This window comes from Halichoerus grypus, chromosome X (assembly GCF_964656455.1).
Source record: "Halichoerus grypus chromosome X, mHalGry1.hap1.1, whole genome shotgun sequence".
Taxonomy (NCBI): Eukaryota; Metazoa; Chordata; class Mammalia; order Carnivora; family Phocidae; genus Halichoerus; species Halichoerus grypus.
Genome location: NC_135727.1, coordinates 91,511,477 through 91,533,858, shown reverse-complemented (window position 1 = coordinate 91,533,858; position 22,382 = coordinate 91,511,477). Strand labels below are relative to the sequence as shown.

The following is a 22,382-nucleotide window of genomic DNA, read 5'->3' as shown; positions in this document are numbered from 1 at the left end:
TTTCATGGCTTTATAGCTCATCTGTCTTTATCACTGAATAATATTCCATTGTATGGATGTACCACAATTTGCTTATCCATTCACCTATTGAAGGACATCTTAGTTGTTCCCACTTTTTGGCAATTATGAATAAAGCTGCTGTGAACATTTATATATAGGTTTTTGTGTGGACATATGTTTTCAGTTCACGTGGGTAGATAAGTAGGAGTGCAATTGTGGGTCATGTGGTAAGACTGGCTTTGCAAGAAACCGCCAAACTGTCTTCCACAGTTCTTCACCATTTTGCATTCAAACCAGCAATGAATGGGAACATCCTGTTGCTCCCTATCCTCGTCAGCATTTGGTATTGTCGGGTTTTTGGATTTTAACCATTCTAATAGGTGTATAATGGTATCTCGTTGTTTTGATTTATAATTCCCTAATGAAAAATGATGTTGAACATAGTTGTACATGTTCATTTGCCGTCTGTGTATTTTCTTTGGTCAGCTGTCTATTCAGATCTTTTGTCCTTTTTTTTAAGATTTATTTATTTATTTGAGAGGGGCGTCTGGGTGGCTTAATTGGTTGGGTGTCTGCCTTTGGCTCAGGTCATGATCTCAGGGTTCTGGGATCACGCCCTGTGTCAGGCTCCCTGGTCAGTGGGGAGTCTGCTTCTCCCTCTCCCTCTGCCCCTCCACCCTGCTTATGTGCTCTCTCTCAAATAAATAAATAAATAAAATCTTCAAAAAATAAGATTTTTTCTTTGAGAGAGAGAGTGCGTGCGCGTGTGCATACATGCACGCAAGTGAGCAAGTGGCGGGGGTGGGGAGGAGAGGAACAAGCAGACTCACACTGAGCATGGAGTCTGACTTGGGGCTTGATCTCACGACCCTGAGAATATGACCTGAGCTGAAAGCAAGAGTCAGATACTTAACTGACTGAGCTACCCAGGCGCCCCGGGTGTATTTCCTTTCTGTTTGTTCCACTGATATATTTGTCTATTCTTTCACCAATACCATGCTTTTTTTTTTTTTTTTTTAAGATTTTACTTATTTATTTGTCAGAGAGAGAGCACAAGCAGGGGGAGCCACAGGCGAGGGAGAAGCAGACTCCCTGCCGAGCAGGGAGCCCGATGCGGGACTCCATCCCAGGACCCTGGGATCATGATCTGAGCTGAAGGTAGACGCTTAACGACTGAGCCACCCAGGCGCCCCCTCCATGACTTACTTTATAACTGGAAGTTTGTATCTTTTGACTCCCTTCACCCATTTTGCCTAACTCTTACCCCCACATCTGGCAACCACCAATCTATTCTCTGTACTGTGAGCTTGGTTTTTTGTTGTTGTTGTTGTTGTTGTTGTCGTCGTCGTCATTGTTTTTTATTTATTTATTTATTTTTTAAAGATTTTATTTATTTCTTTGTCAGAGAGAGACACAGCGAGAGAGGGAATACAAGCAGGGGGAATGGGAGAGGGAGAAGCAGGCTTCCCGTGGAGCAGGGAGCCCGATGCAGGGCTCAATCCCAGGACCCTGGGATCATGACCTGAGCTGAAGGCAGATGCTTAATGACTGAGCCACCCAGGCGCCCCGTCGTTGTTGTTTTTAGATCCCACATATAAGTGAGATCATATAGTATTTGTCTTTCTCTGACTTATTTCCCTTAGCATAATGCCTTCAAGGTCCATCCATATTCTTGCAAATAGCAAGATTTCCCCATTCTTTTATGGTTGAAAAATATTCTATTGTGTGTACACACACACACACACACACACACACACACACACCATATTTTCTTTATCCATTCATCTGTTGATGGACACTTAGGTTGTTTCCACATCTTGGCTATTGTAAATAATGTGGCAATGAACATGGGGTGCATATATTTCTTTGTTAGTGTTTTTTTTCCTTTGGATAAATACTCAGAAGTGGAATTGCTGGATGAGATGATAGTTCTATACTTAATTTTTTGAGGAACCTTCATACTGTTTTCCATAGTGCCTGTACCAGTTGCTATTCCCATCAACAGTGCACAAGGGTTCCCTTTTCTTTACATCCTCACTAACTTGTCTTTTTGATACTAGGCATTCTAACAGGTGTGGGGTGATACCTTACTGTGGTTTTGCTTTGCATTTCTCCAATGATTAGGTTAGTGATTTTTTTTTTTAAGTAGGCTCCATGCTCAATGTGGGGCTTGAACTCACAGCCCTGAGATCAAGAGTCGCATGCTCTACTGACTGAGCCAGCCAGGTACCCCTAAATTAGTGATGCTGAGGATCTTTTCATGTACCTGTTGGCCATCTGCATGTCTTCTTTGAAAAGCTGTCTATTCAGATCCTCTGCCCATTTTTTTTAAAAAAGATTTTATTTATTTATTTGAGAGAGCGAGAGAGAGAGCATGAACGGTGGGGAAGGGCAGAGGGAGAGGAAGAAGCAGGCTCCCTACTGAGCAGGGAGCCCAACACGGAACTCAATCCCAGGATCCTGGGATCATGACCTGAGCCAAAGGCAGACGCTTAACCAACTGAGCCACTCAGATTGTTTTTTGCTATTGAGTTATATGGATTTTTTAAAATATATTTTGGATATTAGCCTCTTATCAGATACATGATTTACAAATATTTTCTACCCTTCTGTAGGTTGTCTTTTCATTGATGGTTGATGGTTTCCTTTGCTGTGCAGAAGCTTTTTAGTTTGATGTAGTTCTACTTGTTTATTTTTGCTTTTGTTGCCTTTGCTTTTGGTGTCAAATGCAAAAAATCATCACCAAGACTAATGTCAGAGAGCTTACTGCCTATATTTTCTTGGAGTTTTATGGTTTCAGGTCTTAGGTTCAAGTCTTTAATCCATTTTGAGTTAATTTTCGTGTATGGTGTAAGATAGTGGTCCCCAGTTTCATTTTTCTGCACGTGGCTGTCCAATTTTTCCAACACCATTTATTGAAGAGACTGTCCTTTCTTTATTGAATATTCTTAGGTCCTTTGTCATAAATTAATTGGCCATATATGCATGGGTTTATTTCTGAGCTCTCTGTTTTGTTCCATTGATCTATGTGTCTGTTTTTATGCCAATACCATACTGTTTTGATTACTATAGCTTTGTATGATAGTTTAAAATCAGAGAGCATGATGCCTCCAGCATTGTTCTTTTTTCTCAAGATTGCTCGTGTGTTGTAGTTATTAATTTACAAGTTTTGTACATGTTTTGTTAGATTTATACTTAAGTATTTCATATTTCCAAGTGATTATGAATGATTTTATATTTTTTATTTTGGAATCCACATTTTCATTGCTAACATAGAAATACAGTGGGTTTTTGTATTGGATCTTGTTTTTTTTTTTTTTTTTTAAAGATTTTATTTATTTGACAGAGAGAGACACAGTGAGAGAGGGAACACAAGCAGGGGGAGTGGGAGAGGGAGAAGCAGGCTTCCTGCTGAGCGGGGAGCCCAACGTGGGACTCGATCCCAGGACCCTGGGATCATGACCTGAGCCGAAGGCAGACGCTTAACGACTGAGCCACCCAGGCGCCCCGTGGATCTTGTTTCCCATGACTTTCAATTATTAGTTCTAGGAGGTTTTTCGTTTTTTGGATATTTTTTTGTGATTTTCTCCATAGACAATCAGGTCATCTATAAATAGGGACATTTTTATTTTTTCTTCTTTGTTCTGTATACCTTTCATTTCCATTTCTTGCCTTATTGCACATTATTAGAACTTCTAGCACTATGTTGAATAAAGATTGTGAGAATGGACATTCTTGCCTTGCTGTTAATCTTGTCATTCACCATTAAGTATAATGTCAGCTGTAGTTTTGGTTTAGATGCTTTTTATCAAACTGAAGAAGTTCCTGTCTATTCCTATTTCTATTCATATTTTTTGCAGAATGAGTGTTGAGTTTTGTCAAATTTTTTTTTTTTACATTGGTTGATATGATCATGTGATTTTAAAAATCCTTTTAATGTGGTGAATCACATGGATTGATTTTTTAATATAGAACCTGTCTTGCATTCCTGGAATAAACCCCAGTTGGTCATGGTGTATAATTCTTTTAATATCTTGCTGAATTACATTTGCTAATATTTTGTCAAGAATTTTTGCCTATATATTCATGAGTGATATTGGTGTGTAGTTTTCTGTTTTATACTGTGTTTGTCTGATTTTGTAATCAGGGAATGAATTAGTTTCATGTGGCAGTGGCAACAAATGACCACAAACTTGGTGACTTAAAACAACAGAAATTTATTCTCTCATAGTTCTGGAGTAAGTCCAAAAAGAAGTATCACTGGACCAAAATCAAGGTTTCGGTGGGGCTGTACTCCCTCCAGAGCCTTCAGGGGAGAACCTGTTCCTTGCCTCTTCTAGCTCCTGGGGGCTGCAGTTATTCCTTGGCTTCATCATTCCATTCTTACGGCGAGCATCTTCACATCTGTTCTGTCTTCACGTACTGCCTTCTGAGTGTGTGTGTGTCAAATTTTCTTTTACCTCCCTCTTACTGGGATACATGTGATTGCATTGAGGACCCACCTGGATCATTCAGGATACTCCTCTCATCTCAAGATCCTTAACCCCATCTGCAAAGACCATTTTGTTCTTGCCATATAAAGGTGATATTCACAGGTTGCCAAGATTAGGATGTGGATATCTTTGGGGGGCCCTTTTTAGCCTATCACAGGCAAATACTAGCTTTATAGAATGAATTAGAGTTACCTCCTCTTCTTTTTCCTGTAAGAGGTTTTGTAATTGGTGTTAATTCTTTGAAAGAATTTGGTAAAATTCTGGGGCGCCTGGGTGGCTCAGTCATTAAGTGTCTGCCTTCGCCTCAGGTCATGATCTCAGGGTCCTGGGATTGAGCCCCGCATAGGGCTCCCTGCTCTGCGGGAAGCCTGCTTCTCCCTCTCCCACTCCCCCTGCTTGCTTTCCTGCTCTCGCTGTCTCTCTCTCTGTCAAATGAATAAATAAAATCTTAAAAAAAAAGAAGGATTTGGTAAAATTCTCCAGGAAAACCATCTGGGCCAGAGCTTGATTGATTGATTGATTTCTTTCTTTTTTGGTGAGTTTTAAATTATGTGGTAGTTGGTGTTTTTTTTTTTTTTTTAACGATTTTATTTATTTATTTGACACAGAGAGAGAGAGATCACAAGTAGGCAGACAGGCAAGCAGAGGGAGAGGGAGAAGCAGGCTCCCTGCTGAGCACAGAGCCCGATGTGGGGCTCGATCCCAGGACCCTGGGATCATGACCTGAGCCGAAGGCAGATGCTTAACCATCTGAGCCACCCAGGCGTCCCGTAGTTGGTGTTTTTTTTAAGAATTAGTCTAGGGCTCCTGGGTGGCTCAGTTGGTTGAGTGACTGCCTTTGGCTCAGGTCATGATCCTGGAGTCCTGGGATGGGGTCTGCATCGGGCTCTCTGCTCAGCAGGGAGTCTGCTTCTCCCTCTGACCTCCCCTCTCTCACGCTCTCTTTTTCAAATAAATAAATAAAATCTTAAAAAAAAAAAAGAATTAGTCTATTTCGGGGCACCTGGGTGGCTCAGTCCATTAAGCGTCTGCCTTCAGCTCAGTTCATGATCCCAGGGTCCTGGGATCGAGCCCCGCATCGGGCTCCCTGCTCAGCGGGAAGCCTGCTTCTCCCTCTCCAGCTTCCCCCTCTTGTGCACACTCTCTCTCTGTCAAAAAAAAAAAAATCTTAAAAAAAAAAGAATTAGTCCATTTCATGGGGCGCTTGGGTTAAGCATCTGCCTTCATTCGGGTCATGATCCTGGGGTCCTGGGATCAAGCCCCGAGTCGGGCTCCCTGCTCAGCGGGGAGCCTGCTTCTCCCTCTCCCTCTGCCGTTCCCCCTGTGCTTGTGCTCTCTCACTCTCGCTCTCTCCTAAATAAATAAATAATTAAATAAAATCTTTAAAAAAATTAGTCCATTTCATCTAAGTTATCAAATGGATATATGAAGAATTGTTTATATTTGCTTTAGTATCCTTTTGGTGTCTGCAGGGGCTGTAGTGATATCCTTTGTTTCATTCCTGATATGGGTAATTTGTGTGTTCTCTTTTTTTCAGTCTTGCCAAAAGTTTGTCAATTTTATTGATCTTTTCGAAGAACCACCTCTTTGTTTCTTTGATTTTTATCTATTATTTTTCTGTTTTCAACTTCATTGATTTCTGCTCTTTTCTGTTTCCTTCCTTCTGCTTGCTCTGGGTTTATTTTGGTTCTTTTAAAAATTTAAAATATAGGGGCGCCTGGGTGGCTCAGTCGGTTAAGCGTCTGCCTTCCACTTGGGTCGTGATCCCAGGGTCCCCGGGATCGAGCCCCACGTCCGGCTCCTTGCTCAGTGGGGAGTCTGCTTCTCCCTCTTCCTCTGCCCGTCCCCTTGCTCATGCTTGCTCTCTCTCGTTCTCTCTCTCTCTGTCAAATAAATAAATAAATTCTTTAAAAATATTAAAATATAATTGATATATAACATTGTGCAAGTTTAAGGTGTACACCGTGTTGGTTTGATACCTTTATATATCGCAATATGATTACCACTGTAGTGTTTGCTCACATCTTTATCACATCATATAATTATCATTTCTTTTTTGTGGTCGGAACAGTTTAGGTCTAGTTTATTAACAGCTTTGAAGTTTATAATATTGTATCCCATAATCAACTTGCTGTGCATTAGCTCTCCAGTACTTATTTATCTACTACTTCGAAGTTTGTACCCTTAAATAACATTATCTTCAATATGGTCTTTTTTTCCCTAGGTTTTTGAGGTGGGACCTTAGATTTTTTATTTGAGACCTTCCTCTTCCAAGCGTATGCATTTAGTGCTATATACTTTTCTCTCAGCACTGCTTTAGATGTGTTCCACGAATTGTAAATGTTGTATTTTCATTTTCATTCAGTTCGTTGTATTTTTTTATTTCCTTTGAGACTTCCTCTTTGAACCATAGATTATTAGAAATGTGTTATTTAGTTTCCAAGTGTTTGGAGATTCTCTTATTATTGTTCTGTTATTGATTTCTTTTTTTTTTAAGATCTTATTTATTTATTTGTCAGAGAGAGAGTGCAAGAGAGCACAAGCAGGGGGAGTGGCAGACAGAAGGAGAAGCAGGCTCCCTGCTGAGCAAGGAGCCTGATGTGGGATTCGATTCCAGGACCCTGGGATGACGAGCTGAGCTGAAGGCAGATGCTTAACTGACTGAGCCACCCAGGCGCCCCTTGATTTATTTATTTATTTTAAAGATTTTATTTATTTATTTGACAGAGAGAGACACAGCGAGAGAGGGAACACAAGCAGGGGGAGTGGGAGAGGGAGAAGCAGGCTTCCCACGAAGCAGGGAGCCCGATGCGGGGCTCTATCCCAGGACCCTGGGATCATGACCTAAGCTGAAGGCAGATGCTTAATGACTGAGCCACCCAGGCGCCCCCCCCTTGATTTCTTTTCTTAATAAAGATTTTATTTATTTATTTGAGAGAGAGAGAGTACGAATGGGGAGAGGGGCAGAGGGAGAAGGAGAAGGAAAAGCAGACTCCCCGCTGAGTGCGGAGCCCAATGCAGCTCGATCCCAGAACCCTGAGATCATGACCTGAGCCGAAGTCAGACGGTTAATGGACTGAGTCACCCAGGCACCCCCCTGTTATTGATTTCTAGTTTCATTCCAGGGGGGTCATGGAAAATTGCTCATTTTCTATTTAGTTGTTCTGTGAATTGAAAGAAGGGGCATTGAAGTTTCCAACTATAATTTGCCTTTTTAAAAAAAGATTTATTTAATTTTAGCCAGAGAAAGCGTGTACATGCACCAGTGGGCTGAGGGGCAGAGGGGGAGGGAGAGGGAGAGAAGCAGACTCCCTGCTGAGCACGGAGCCCACCAACAACGTGGGGCTCGATCTCATAACCCTGTAATCATGACCTGAGCCAAAATCAAGAGTCGGTCCCTCAACTCACTGAGCCACCCATGGGCCCCTAATTTGTCTTTTTTTCCCCCCAGTTTTATTAGCTTTTTCTTTTATGTTTGCTGCATACACATTTAGGATTGATTTGTCTTCTTTTTTTTTTTTTTATCATTAGATGTCTTCTCTCTATCTCTGGTAATTTTTTTCTCTGAAGTCTACTTTATCTGATATTAATATAGCTACTTTTGCTTTCTTTTTTTTCCAGCTTTATTGAGGTATAATTAACAACATTTCTGCTTTCTTTTGATGAATGTTTGCATGATCTGTCTTTTTCCATACTTTTACCTTCAACCTGCCTATATTGCTGTATTTGAAGTGACTTCCTTTTAGATACCATACACTTGGGTGATGTTTTTAATTTTTTCTACCAATTTCTGTCTTTTTTTAAAAAAAGATTTTATTTATTTATTTGACTGAAGGACAGCGAGAGAGGGAACACAAGCAGGGGGAGTGGGTGAGGGAGAAGCAGGCTCTCTGCTGAGCAGGGAGCCTCATGCAGGGCTGGATCCCAGGACCCTGGGATCATGACCTGAGCCGAAGGCAGACACTTAATGACTGAGCCACCCAAGCGCCCCTACCAATTTCTGTCTTTTAATTGGTGCAGTTAGACCATTTACATTTATTTTACTTTTTATTTTGTTATTTTTTAAAAGATTTATTTCTCTGAGACAGAGAGAAAGCATGTTCGAGCATGCATGTGCACACAAGCAGGGGAGGGGCAGAGGGAGTGGGAGAGAATCTCAAGCAGACTCCCCACTGAGCACGTAGCCTGATGCAGGGCTCGATCCCACCACCCCGAGATCATGACCTGAGCTGAAACCAAGAGTCGGAGGCTCAACCGACTGAGCCACGCAATCACCCCTAGACCATTTACATTTAATGTAATTAATGATCTATTAGGCCCTATGTCTACATTTTATTTTTTCTTCTCTGTTTGTTCTCTCTTTCATTTTCTGTTTTATTTTTCCCTATCTTCCTGTCAGTCACTTGAACATTTTTTAGAATTACATTTTGATTTACCTATCGTGTTTATGAGTGTATCTCTTTGTATAGCTATTTATTTATTTACATTTTTTTATTAAGTAAGTCTACCCCCAATGTGGGGTCAAACTCACGACCCTGAGATCAAGGGTCGTATGCTCCACTGACTGAGCCAGCCTGGTTACTCTGTATAGTTTTCATATATTATTTTTTTATTTTCTATTTTTAAAAAAATTTTATTTTTAAGTAATCTCCACACCCAACATGGGGCTCAAACTCAGAACCCCGAGATCAAGAATCGTATGCTCCACTGACTGAGCCAGCCAGCTGCCCCCTGTAAAGCTTTTTAAATGGTTGCTCTGGGTATTGCATCATTTTACATAACTTGTATATGTCTGTTACTGTCATCATTTTGCCACTTGGAGTGAAATGTAGAAACCTTGCCACCCTTTAATCCTCTTTGCTGTCCCCTGTTTATAATTGTCTTAAATATTTCTTTTATTTTTTAAAAAAGATTTTATTTATTTATTTGTCAGAGAGAGTGCGCACAAGCAGGGGGTGCAGAGGGGACAGAGGGAGAGGGAGAAGCAGACTCTCCGCCAAGGAGGAAGCCCGACGTGGGGCTCGATCCCAGGACCCTGGGATCATGACCTGAGCGGAAAGCAGACGCTTAACCAACTGAGCCACCCAGGCGCCCCTTGTCTTAACTATTTCATCTACATATATTTAGGACCTCTTCAAATAGTGTTACCATTTTGCTTCAACAGTCAAACAATTTGGAAACCTCAAGAAGAGAAGGAAAGTCTATTGTATTTACCCATATTTTTGTTTCCCGTGTTCTTTCTTCCTTTGTGGTGTTCCAAGATTCCTTCTTTTAGCTTTCATTTTCTGTTTAGGGAACTTCCTTTAGCCATTCTTTAGGGTAGTTTTGCTGGGCACAAATTCTGTTAGTTTTTTTTTTTTTTTTTTCATCTGAGAATGTCTTGATTTCTCCTTCATTCCTGAAGGATATTTTCATTGTTGACAGTTCTTTTCTTTCAGCTGAAAAATGTTGTGCTACCTCCTATGGCCTCTATGGTTTCTTTCTTCCTTTCTTTTTTTTTTAAAGATTTTATTTATTCATTTGAGACACAGAGAGAGAGAAAGCGCATAAGCAGGGAGAGAGGCAGAGGGAGAGGGAGAAGCAGGCTCCTCGCTGAGCAGGGAGCCTGAAGCAGGGCTCGATCCCAGGACTCTGGGATCATGACCTGAGCCGAAGGCAGACCCTTCACCATCTGAGCCACCCAGGCGCCCCGGCCTCTATGGTTTCTGATGTGAAATCTGCTTCACTCAAATTGTTTCTGTAGGTAAGGTGTCATTTCTCTCGCATGGCTTTCCATGTATATATTTTTAATCTTTAGTTTTCAAAAGCTTAACAATACGTGTTGGTGTGGATTTCTTTGGTTTTATCCTGTTTGTGGTTTGTTCTGCTTCTAAAGTCTGTAAATATATTTTTATTTACTTATTATTATTTTTTAAGATTTCATTTTTAAGTAATTTCTACACCCAACATGGGGCTCGAACTCACAACCCCGAGATCAAGAGTTGCATGCTCTTCTGACTAAGCCAGCCAGGTGCCCCTGTAAATTTATGTTTTGCCACATTGGGACATTTTTAGCCATTATTTCTTCATGTACTTTTTTTCCCCCCTCTTTTAAAAAAAATTAAAGTTAGTTAACATATAGTGTATTATTAGGTTCAGGGTAAAGTTAAGTAATTAATCAGTTCCGTATAACACCCAGTGTTCATTTCATCAGTTGCCCTCCTTAATGCCTACTACCTAATTACCCAATCCCCCTACCCACCTCCTCTCCAGCAACCCTCAATTTGTTCCCTCTAGTTAAGAGTCTCTTACAATTTGTCTCTCTCTATATTTTTATCTTACTTTTCTTTTCCTTTCCTTATGTTCATCTGTTTTGTTTCTTAAATTCCACATATGAGTGAAATCATATGGTACTTGTCTTTCGCTGACTTATTTTGCTTAGCATAATACACTCTAGCTCCATCTAGGTCATTGCAAATGGCAAGATTTCATTCTTTTTGATGCCTGAGTAATATTCTATTGTGTGTGTGTGTGTATACACACACACACACACACACACACACACACACACACACACCACATTTTCTTTATCCATTCATCCATCAGTGGATATCTGGGCTCTTTCCATATTTTGGCAATTGTGGATATTGCTGCTATAAACATTGGGGTGCATGTGCCCCTTCAAATCACTATTTTTGTATCCTTTGGATAAATACCTGGTAGTGCAATTGCTGGGTCATAGGATAGTTCTATTTTTAACTTTTTGGGGAGCCTCCATATTGTTTTCCAGAGTGGCTGCACCAGCTTGCATTCCCACCAACAGTGTAAGAGGGTTCCCCTTTCTCCACATCCTCGCCAACATCTGTTGTTTCCTGAGTAGTTAATTTAAGGCCTGTCTATTTCTTTTCTCCTTCCTGTTTTTTTGACGGCATGATATTGGTTCTTTTGTTGTAGATCCTTGAGGCACTCCCCCCTGCCCCCAGGTCAGTTTTGTCTCTGCTGTTTGGATTGAGTAATTTCTCTTCCCTCTGTTCTGTTTTTGGGGCCATCCCTTGAGTTTTTTTAATTTTAGTTATTGCATTTTTCAGGTCTAAAATTTCCATTTGGGTCTTCCTTATGTCTTCTGTTTTCTTCCTGAGACATGCTCATTGAAGCATTTTTGTGATGGCTGATTCAAAGTTTTTGTTGGGTAATTTTGTTATCTCAGTCTTGATACCAATTGACTTTTTTTCATTCAGTTTGAGATTTTTCTGGTTTTTGATATGAGTGATTATCTATTGAAACCTAGACATTTTTTGATACTATGTTAGGAGAATCTTGTTCTTATTTAAAGTGTTGTAGCTGGCTTCCTCTAATTTCAATACAGCTGGAGAAGAAAGGGTATCATCTCATTACTGCCATGTCAGGGAATAAGTCCAGGTTTTGCATTTGGCTTCCCTTGAACCCAAGATGGAGAGCTTGTTACTTCTGGCGGGGGGTGGAGTTCTAACTTTCCGTTGTGTCTTCCCTGAAAGCTTCCTGGGTGGGAGAGTGTTCACCTCCTTAGCAGTGGTGAGAGTCCTGACTCTCCACTAGACCTTCTCTGATACTACTCCAGCAGGATGGAGGAAGGATGCCTCATTACTGCTGAAGTCTAGTCTCCGCATGGTTTCTCCCCTGATAGCACTGAGTGAGGAGGCTCATAACTGCCCAAGAGAGATGAGCCTTAGCTCCCTACTTTGTCTTTTTTGATACCACCCCAGTGTTGTAGGGGGTATAGCACTTTGTTAGAGCCAGACAGAAGTGGAGGTATATGCTCCCCACTTGGCTTTTGCTGGTGGGATGGAGTTGAGACCCACAGGTTTTTGTTTTTTTTGTTTTTTTTGTTTTTCATGATACTTGGCTGGAATAAGGTGGTTATCATTTTTAAGTTTTCTTGCTAGGTTGTCCCTTTTCTGGTCCTTTGACCAGTTAAAGCAGACTTTCTTAGAGCCGTTTTCGTCTGTACCCATTAGCATTTTTGGTTTGCTAGCTTCTCCAGCACCTAGTCTTGGATATATGAGGTAAAGAGAAAACTCAAGGGAATCACTGCTCTGTATGTTTTTAAGTCCCCTGCTGATCTGCCTTATCTCCAAGTGGCACAGTCTTCTCTTCTTCATTTTACTTTATTTTTTAAATTAAATGTATTTTATTATGACCCAGATATGGAGCATCACAGGTAGGAAAGAATATTGTTTTTGACTACTAAAATATATTTTATTTGTTTAACTTTTTAATTTGACTATAGTTGCATACAATGTTACATAAGTTTTAGGTGTACAACATAGTGGTTTGAGAAGCTTACACATTATGTTATGTTCACCACAAGTGTAGCTGCCATTATGCTGTGCCTTTTACTCCCATGACTTACTCATTTCATAACTGGAGGCCTGTATCTCCCACTCCCCTTCACCCATTTTGCCCATCCCCCATCCCCTCCCTTTGGCAACCATCCGTTTGTTTTCTGTATGTGTAAGTGTGATTCTGCTCTCTTTTTTTTATTCACTTGCTTTTGTTTGTTTTGTTTTTTTTTTAGATTCCACATATGAGTGAAATCATACAATATTTGTCTTTCTCAACCTGACTTATTTCACTTAGCCTAATACCTTCTAGGTCCATCCACGTCACAAATGGCACAATATCATCCTTTTTATGACTGTGTAATATTTCATTATGTATATACCACATCTTCTTCATCCATTCATCTATCAGTGATCACTTGGGTTACTTCCATATCTTCGCTAGTGTAAATAATGCTGCAGTAAACATAAGGGTGCATGTATCTTTTCAAATTAGTGTTTTCATTTTCTTCGGGTAAATACCCAGTAGTGGAATTACTGGATCCTATGGCATTTCTATTTCAAAAAATTTTTTTCTAGGGGCGCCTAGGTGGCTCAGTTGGTTAAGCGCCTGCCTTCGGCTCGGGTCATGATCCTGGGGTCCTGGGATCAAGCCCTGCATTGGGCTACCTGCTCAGTGGGGAGCCTGCTTCTCCCTCTCCCACTCCCCCTGCTTGTGTGCTCTCTTCCAAATAAATAAATAAGATCTTTAAAAAAAAATTTTTTTTTTTTCTAATTAGGCTCCATGCTCAATGTGGGGGTTGAACTCATGACCCTGAGGTCAAGAGTTACATGCTTGGGGTGCCTGGGTGGCTCAGTCGGTTAAGTGTCTGCCTTCAGCTCAGGTAATGACCCCGGGGTTTTGGGATCAAGTCCCTCATCGGGCTCCCTGCTCAGTGGGGAGCCTGCTTCTCCCTCTCCCGCTCCCCCTGCTTGTGCTCTCTCTCTCTGTCAAATAAATAAATAAAAAATCTTAAAAAAATACAGAGCTCATTTTCATTTCAGATTAAAATTACAGAACTTTTACTTCTTCGACATTTATTTATGTATCTGTTTTGGTGGAGGGGTCATAATGACATTAACATAATTTATTGGTGTATCCTATAATACGGACAATAATGGGAGGATAAAGTAAAACTTTAATAAGAGTGGTTGCCTTTTCTAAAAAAAAAAAAAAAAGAAACTTTGGGAGTGTTACATAAATATTTTTCCGTGTCCAGAGATAATTTTCTACATAATTTTAATGGTTACATAGCATTTTATCCTTTGAGCGTTTGCAGTAGCAGTAAGTTTTCATTAAAATTGACCCTGTGGTGGTGAAATTCTCAATTTATGTCTTTATGCACATCCATGATTATTTGTTAAAGACATTTTTCTAGAAATGGAATTTTTGTGTCACAGGAGAAGGATCATTAAGTTGTAAGGAATTCAGTGGATGTCAGTGAAATGTCTTCCTCTTGATACTCTACATGCTCATACTATTTGGAGGCTGATGATTTTGGGTCATGCATGGCAACTTTTTCCTTATTAGCACTCCACCCCACCCCAACTCTTCCTTCCCAGATCTCCCAAAGAAGAGTTAGAAATGACCACATCCTCAGTCGGTTTTTATTTGTTCATTTATTTACTTGTTGCTTTTGTTTTCCTGTGGTTTTTAGGAAGCTTCTAAGTATAAGTAGATAAGTATTAGGATAAAGAAGGGAGTAAAAAGAAGAAAATATCAACATAAGTTTTAGAATGTAGGCATGCTGGTAGACAGTACTACACAGCTAGATACTTTGAAGTCCAGATTGATCTCTGATATTTTGGGAAGACATTAACAGAGTAAGAAGTGCAATGAGACACATGAATTACAATATCTCCATAAAGAAATCAATAACTCCTCTATAGTAAAGATTTCCTGATACTTGAGGGTCAAGAAATCTTTTGATAGATCTTCGTATGGATGATGGAAATGATACCTTCAATTACAACCTTGCCATCAATGCTATCACAGTCCTTCTGTAGCTGTTTTTCTTTTTGAAAAAAATTTTCATTCAGTGTTTATGATTAAAAACTACAAGATTTTGCTTGTAGTTGTTGAGTGATAAGAGAAAGGCTAAAACATAGATTATCATCTGATTGGTTAATTAAAATGCATCTGATCCAGAGTCAGGTTACTCAGCAATATACCAGTTACTTTTTTTTTTTAATAAGATTTTATTTATTTGACAGAGAGAGAGACAGCGAGAGAGGGAACACAAGCAGGGGGAGTGGGAGAGGGAGAAGCAGGCTTCCCGCAGAGCAGGGAGCCCGACGCGGGGCTCAATCCCAGGATCACGACCTGAGCCGAAGGCAGACACCCAACGACTGAGCCACCCAAGCACCCCAATATACCAGTTACTTTGTGTGGGCTTAAGAGTTTTAGAAGAAAATACTTCTAAGCAAAACATGCCGTCTAACAGCATACTGATACTGGGTGTATGAAATACTACATAAGAAAGCTGATGGGGGGAACCTGAGTGGCTCAGTCGTTAAGCATCTGCCTTCAGCTCAGGTCATGATCTCAGGGTCCTGGGATCGAGCCCTGCATTGGGCTCCCTGCTCAGCGGGGAGCCTGCTTCTTCCTTTCCCTCTGCAGTTCCCCTTGCTTGTGCTCTCTCACACACTTTCTCTCAAATAAATAAATAAAATGAAATAAAAATTAAAAAAAAAAAAAAGAAAGCTGATGGAAGGGGTGGCTCCTGGGTGGCTCAGTCGGTTAAGTGGCTGCCTTTGGCTCAGGTCATGATCTCAGGGTCCTAGGATCGGTCCCCCTTGTCGAACTCCCTGCTCAGTGGGGAGTCTGCTTCTCCCTTTCCCTCTGCCTCTCCCCGCCCCCCCCCCCCCCCGCCTTATGCGCACTCTCTCTCTCTGTCTTGCTCATTCACTCTCTCTTTCTCAAATAAATAGATAATAAAATCTTAAAAAAAAAGAAAGCTGATGGAAGTTACTTGTGCCAGACCTTTAGACTCTTTAGGCTTCTGACAGTTGGTTACCATATGCAGGGACTTCCCAACCAGTTAGTTATTTATCTTTTGACTTTTCCAAGTTAGAATGTTCCCCCACCCCAGGCGAATATATAGATTATAGGTTATAGATTCTTTTTTTTTAATTAAAGCATAATTAACATACAATGTTATATTATTTTCAGGTGTACAACATATTGATTCAGCAATTCTATATATTACTCAGTGTTCACCACATAAGTGTAGTCGCTACCTGTCACCATATGTTATTACAGTATTATTAACTATGTTCCCTATGCTGTACTTCCCTTTTTTTTTTTAAGATTTATTTATTTATTTGAGAGAGAGTGAGTGTGCATGCGAACAGGGGGAGGGGCAGAGGGAGAGGGACAGAAAGAATCTCAAGCAGACTCCCCGCTGAGTGCAGAGCCCGACACAGGGCTCTATCTCATGACCCTGAGATCATGACCTGAGCTGAAATCAAGAGTCGGACACTTAACCGACTGAACCACCCAGGCGCCCCCCTATGCTATACTTCTCATTTGTGTGACTTACTTATTTTATAATTGGAAGTTTCTACCTCTTAATCCCCTTTATCTATTTTGCTCATTCCCGCATCCACCTACACTCTGGCAACCACCAGTTTGTTCTCTGTGTTTGTGAGTCTGTTTGTTTTGTTTTTTAGATTCCATGTATAAATGAAATCATATGGTACTTGTCTTTCTCTGTCTGACTTATTTCACTTAGCATAATACCTTCTAGGTCCATCTGTGTTGTCATAGATGGAAAGATCTCATTTTTTCTTATGGCCAAGCAATATTCCATTGTGTATATATATCTTCTTTATCCATTCGTCTATGGATGGACGCTTGGGTTGCTTCCATATCTTAGCTAGTGTAAATAATGCTGCAATAAACATAAGGGTGCAGATATCTTTTCAAATTAGTGTTTTCATTTTCTTCGGGTAAATACCCAGTAGCGGAATTACTAGATCATATGGTATTTCTATTTCTAATTTTTTAAAGTATCTCCATACTGTTTTCCACAGTGTGTGGTTGTACCAATTTACATTCCCATTAATGGTGCACTAGGGTTTCTTTTTCCGCATCCTTGCCAACACTTGTTATTTCTTTTCTTTTTGATACTAGCCATTCTCACTGTTGTGAGGTGATATCTCATTGTGGTTTTGATTTGCATTTCCCTGATGATGAGTGATGTTGAGCATCTTTTCATGTGTCTGTTGGCTATTTGTCTGTTTTCTTTGGAAAAATGTCTATTTAGATTCTCTGCCCATTTTTTATTTTTATTTTTTAAAGATTTATTTGAGGGGCGCCTGGGTGACTCAGTTGGTTAGGTGACTGCCTTCAGCTCAGGTCATGATTCTGGAGTCCCAGGATCGAGTCCCGCATCAGGCTCCCTGCTCAGCAGGGAGTCTGCTTCTCCCTCTGACCCTCCCCCCCTCATGCTCTCTCTATCTCATTCTCTCTCTCAAATAAATAAATAAAATCTTTAAAAAAAAAAAAAGATTTATTTGAGAGAGAGAGAGCACAAGAAGGAAGGGAGAGGGAGACGCAGGCTCCCTGCTGAGCAAGGAGCCCAATTGGGGGCTCGATCCCAGGACCCTGGGATCATGACCTGAGCCGAAGGCAGTTGCTTTAACCAACTGAGCCACCCAGGCGCCCCATAACGTCCATATTTCTTCTAACAGTCTCTTCAGGGCAGTCTGGGTTTTTTCTGTCACTTGCCTCAAAATTCTTCTAGCTGCTACACATTAGCCCAAGCCAAAGCCACTTGCACATTTTAGGTATTTATTACAGCAGTACCCGACTTCCCAGTAGGAAAAATTTGTGTTAGTTTCCTTGTTCTGCCATAACTACTGACCATAAACTTGGTGGCTTAAACAACAAAAATTTCTTCTCTCACAGTTCTGGAGGCCAGAAGTCTGAAATCAGGGTGTTGGCAGAGCCATGCTCCCTCTGAAGGCTGTAAGGGAGGACCCTTCCTTGCTTCTTCCACCTTCTTATGGGCATAGGCATTCCTTGGTCTGTGGCTATATCACTATAATCTCTGCTTCTGTCTTTACATGACCCTCTCCTTTGTGTCTGCCTTCTCCTCCTCTGTGTCTTATAAGGATTAAAGGCCCACCTGGGTACTCTGTATCAGTCAGAGTTTTACCCAAGAAATAGAGCCAGTAGGGGATATATATGTGCATGTACTTTATGAGATTTATTGCAAGGAATTGGATTAAGTGATTGTGTGAGTTGGCTAGACAAGTCCAAAATCCATAGAGTAGGCCAGCAGGAAACTGGCAGGAGCTGACATTGCCATCCGCAGGTAGAATTTCTTCCTCAGGGAAACCAGTTTTGCTCTTAAGGCCTTTCAACTGATTGGATAAAACCCACTCCAGATTATCAAGGATTAGTGTTTGATTGAGTAACTGGGAATGATAGCTATAGCCCACTTGACACATAAAACTGACCATCACAGTCCACCCCCTGTCAACTTGGCACCCACACGCATCACCTTAAATCATACTCAGTCCCCAAATAAAGAGAATAACAGGGTTGTCCTTCTGCCCAACGTGATACAACTATCATGTGTATAACCGAAAACAGGCTAATTATTTCCTCAGAAGAAGATACAAAGTCATTGAGTGATGTTTACTCTTCTCCTTGATATACTGTAACTTAAATACTGTGATGTAAAGCTAACCATTATTAATAGATTTTATGTTGGATGATAAGAGAGGGCACAAAGCAAAAATGATTATCTTACACACACATTTATAACAAAATGAGGAAGAAATACTCATAAAAATTATAGTCCTCAGGGCACCTGCGTGGCTCAGTCGGTTAAGCGTCTGCCTTCAGCTCAGGTTGTGATCCCGGTATCCTGGGATCGAGCCCCTGCATCGGGCTCCTTGCTCAGTGGGGAGTCTGCTTCTCCCTCTGCCCTTCACCCAGCTAGTGCTCTCTCTCTCTCACTCTCTCTCTCAAATAAAATTTTTTTTAAGATTTAATTTATTTATTTGACAGAGCACTGGTGTTTATAAATACATTCTACCACCCATTGCATATTCCCTTTGCCCTCAGTAAGCACCTCAGTTGGTCATGGTTCTTTACTTAGTGCAGTGACCCAAACCTTCATTCCTGCAGGGTCCAGTTATTAATAGTCTTGCCTGAATGGGGTTGTATAGTTTTCCATTGACTTTAAGCACAGAGCATGATAGTATGCCTTAAGGGGACCCCCCCCTTTTTTTTTAAAGTCAGCTCCAAGCCCAGGATGGAGCCCAACATGGGGCGTGAACTCACAACTGTGAGATCAAGACCTGAGCTGAGATCAAGGGTCTGACACTTAACCAACTGAGCCACCACCCAGGTGCCCAAGGGGCCTTCTGTACTTCAGGCATATACTTCCTTACCTCCATTGTGTAGCAGCAGCCCAATTTCTCTTTGGTAGTCAGAATCAGTCACCCTAGCCAACACTGCAACTTCCTTCCTTGCCTGTTGTTGATTCAGAGGCACGAGGAGCCCAGAGCTGCTGGGTGGCAGTCTTAGGTTCCAGTGAAAGAGAATCACTGTTGTGTCTCCTGGTGGAAGTATCCATCCCTTTGTAACTAAGAGCTCTATACCAGCTGAGCATAAGGTCACATGGATGAGAAGGGACATTTTCGCTAGTTGATCATTGTGGGTAATAGTGGGTGGAGCCATTCCCATTTCCACCTCTTGAGTTCTGGATCCATGACTCCTGTCTATGGGAGAAACAGTGCCATATATTAGACTGCTGATTCAGAGGCTGTAGAGCCTCCTGGAGGACATTGCCTCAGCTCTGCGAGGTATTACCACCTAGTTGGCACTGCAACTGGGTCCTCAAAAGGCCATTCCACCGTTCTATCAAGCCAGCTGCTTTGGGATGGTGGGGAACCTGGTAAGACAAGTGAATTCCATGAGCGCAGACCCATTGCTGCACTTCGTTTGCTGTGAAGTAAATTTCTTCCTCAGAAACAATGTGGTGTTGAGTACCACAATAGTGCATAAGGCATCATGTAAGTCTATAGATGGTAGTTTTGGGAGAAGCATGGTGTGCAGGAAAGGCAAATCCATATCCAGAGTAACTGTCTGTTCCAGTAACAAGAATGTGCTCCCCTTTCCATGATGGAAGCAGTCCAGTGTAATCAACCTGCCACCAGGTAGCTGGCTGATAACCCCAGAGAATGGTGCCATAACGGAGACTCAGTGTTGATCTCTGTTGCTGGCACCTTGGGCATGCTGCTGTGGTTGTAGCCAGATCAGCCTTGGTGAGTGGAAGTCCATGTTGCTGGGTCTGTACATAACCTCCATCCCTGTCACCATGATCATTTTGCTCATGAGCCTACTGGGCTCCTGTCTTTATTAGTACAAGTTGCAGATGGTTCCAAAATTGTATCCGAGTGTGGATCATAATGGCCAAAGGCATCAAGAGAGCTACAGTTCCCTTTTACAAAGATGGCACTGAAGGCGAGTAAGGAAGCCCCTGCCCCTTCCAAAGCTGAAGCCAAAGCGAAGGCTTTGAAGGCCAAGAAAATAGTGCTGAAAGGCATCCAGTCACAAAAAAAAAAGATCTGCCTGTCACCTACCTTCGGATGGCCCAAGACACTGCATCTCTGAAGGCGGCCTAGATATCCTCAGAAGAGCACCCCCAGGAGAAACAAGCTTGACCACTATGCCATCATCAAGTTCCCCCCGACCACCAAGTCAGCCATGAAGAAAACAGAAGACAACAGCACACGTGTGTTCATTGTGGATATCAAGGCCAATAAGCACCAGATCACACAGGCTGTGAAGAAGCTCTGTGACATTGATGTGGCCAAGATCAACATCCTGATCAGGCCCAATGCAGAGAAGAAGGCATATGTTTGACTGGCTCCTGACTATGATGCTTTGGATGTTGCCAACAAAAACGGGATCATCTAAACTGAGTCCAGCTGGCTAAATCTAAATATAAGTTTTTTCACCATAAAAGAAAAAGAGAGAGCTACTGCTTTTTGCAATTGAGACAGCTTACTTTTTTTCAGGATCTTATTCAAATATGACCATCTTTGGGTAATTTTATAGATAGGAGCTAGCAATATCCACAGATGTGAAACATGCATCCTGCAAAAATCCAAGTAAACTGATCAGGTGCTGTGTTTTTTGCTTAGTACCAGGGGTTGGCAACAATAGTTTGGGTTTGTTTTGTTTTTTTTTAGATGTTCACTTACTTCGGTAATGCTCCATGTACCACGTTATCACCATGGAATGGAAATTTAGGTTAGACAAGAGAATTTCACAAGTGCAGTACCGTATTCTGGAGTATACCGAAGTTAGTGTATATAGTGTGTGACCAAGCCAGCTTGCTCATGAGGCATTCATCATTTCCATTATAGATAATTTGTTAACATTTATGATTCTTACGGGAAAAATAAACATACTTCTTGCATTTAAAAAGTGTTTTTCATTTACCTTTGCATTAGCACTTAAAATACGTATTTCTTTTTTTTTTTTTTTTTTTTTAAGATTTTATTTATTTGCGAGAAAGAGAATGAGAGACAGAGAGCATGAGAGGGAGGAGGGTCAGAGGGAGAAGCAGACTCCCCGCTGAGCAGGGAGCCCGATGTGGGACTCGATCCAGGGACTCCAGGATCATGACCTGAGCCGAAGGCAGTCGCTTAACCAACTGAGCCACCCAGGCGCCCAGTATTTCTTTTTTTATTATGGTCAGTTAGCCACTGTATAGTACATCATTAGTTTTTGATGTAGTGTTCAGTGATTCAGTAGTCACGTATAACACCCGGTGCTCATCACAACACGAGCCCCCCTTAATACCCATCACCCTGTTACCCCCTCCCCTCTGAAACCCTCAGTTTATTTCCCGGGGTCCATAGTCTCTCATGGTTCATCTCCCTCTCTGATTTCTCCCTCTTCAGATTTCCCTCCCTTGCCCTATGGTCCTCCGTGCTATTCCTTATGTCCCACGAATGAGTGAAACCATATGATAATTGTCTTTCTCTGCTTGACTTACTTCACTTAGCGTAATCCCCTCCAGTTCCATCCATGTCGATGCAAATGGTGGGTATTTATCCTTTCTGATGGTTGAATAATATTCCATTGTATATATGGACCACATCTTCTTTATCCATTCATCCGTTGAAGGGCATCTTGGCTCCTTCCACAGTTTGGCTGTTGTGGACATTGCTGCTATGAACATTGGGGTGCATGTGCCCCTTCTTTTCACTACATCTGTATCTTTAGGGTAAATACCTAGTAGTGCAACTGTTGGGTCGTAGGGTAGCTCTATTTTTAACATCTTGAGGACCCTCCATACTGTTTTCCAGAGTGGCTGTACCAGCTTGCATTCCTACCAACAGTGTAAGAGGGTTCCCCTTTCTCCACATCCTCGCCAACATTTGTTGTTTCCTGTTTTGTTAATTTTTGCCATTCTAATTGGTGTAAGGTGGTATCTCATTGTGGTTTTGATTTGTATTTCCCTGATGGCTATTTCTATTTCAAGGTGACATTTAAAAATTATTCTAATATAAGAGCAGCATA

General features: G+C 41.4%; 1 protein-coding gene and 1 pseudogene across 8 annotated transcripts in view; both read left to right on the top strand.

Moving 5' to 3' along the window:
- Positions 1 to 22,382, top strand: part of ZNF157 (zinc finger protein 157) — a 39,892-nt gene that overhangs the window by 3,660 nt on the left and 13,850 nt on the right. The gene's annotated exons all lie outside the window — the stretch shown is intronic.
- On the top strand, positions 19,948 to 20,784 carry LOC118533903 (large ribosomal subunit protein uL23 pseudogene; annotated as a pseudogene).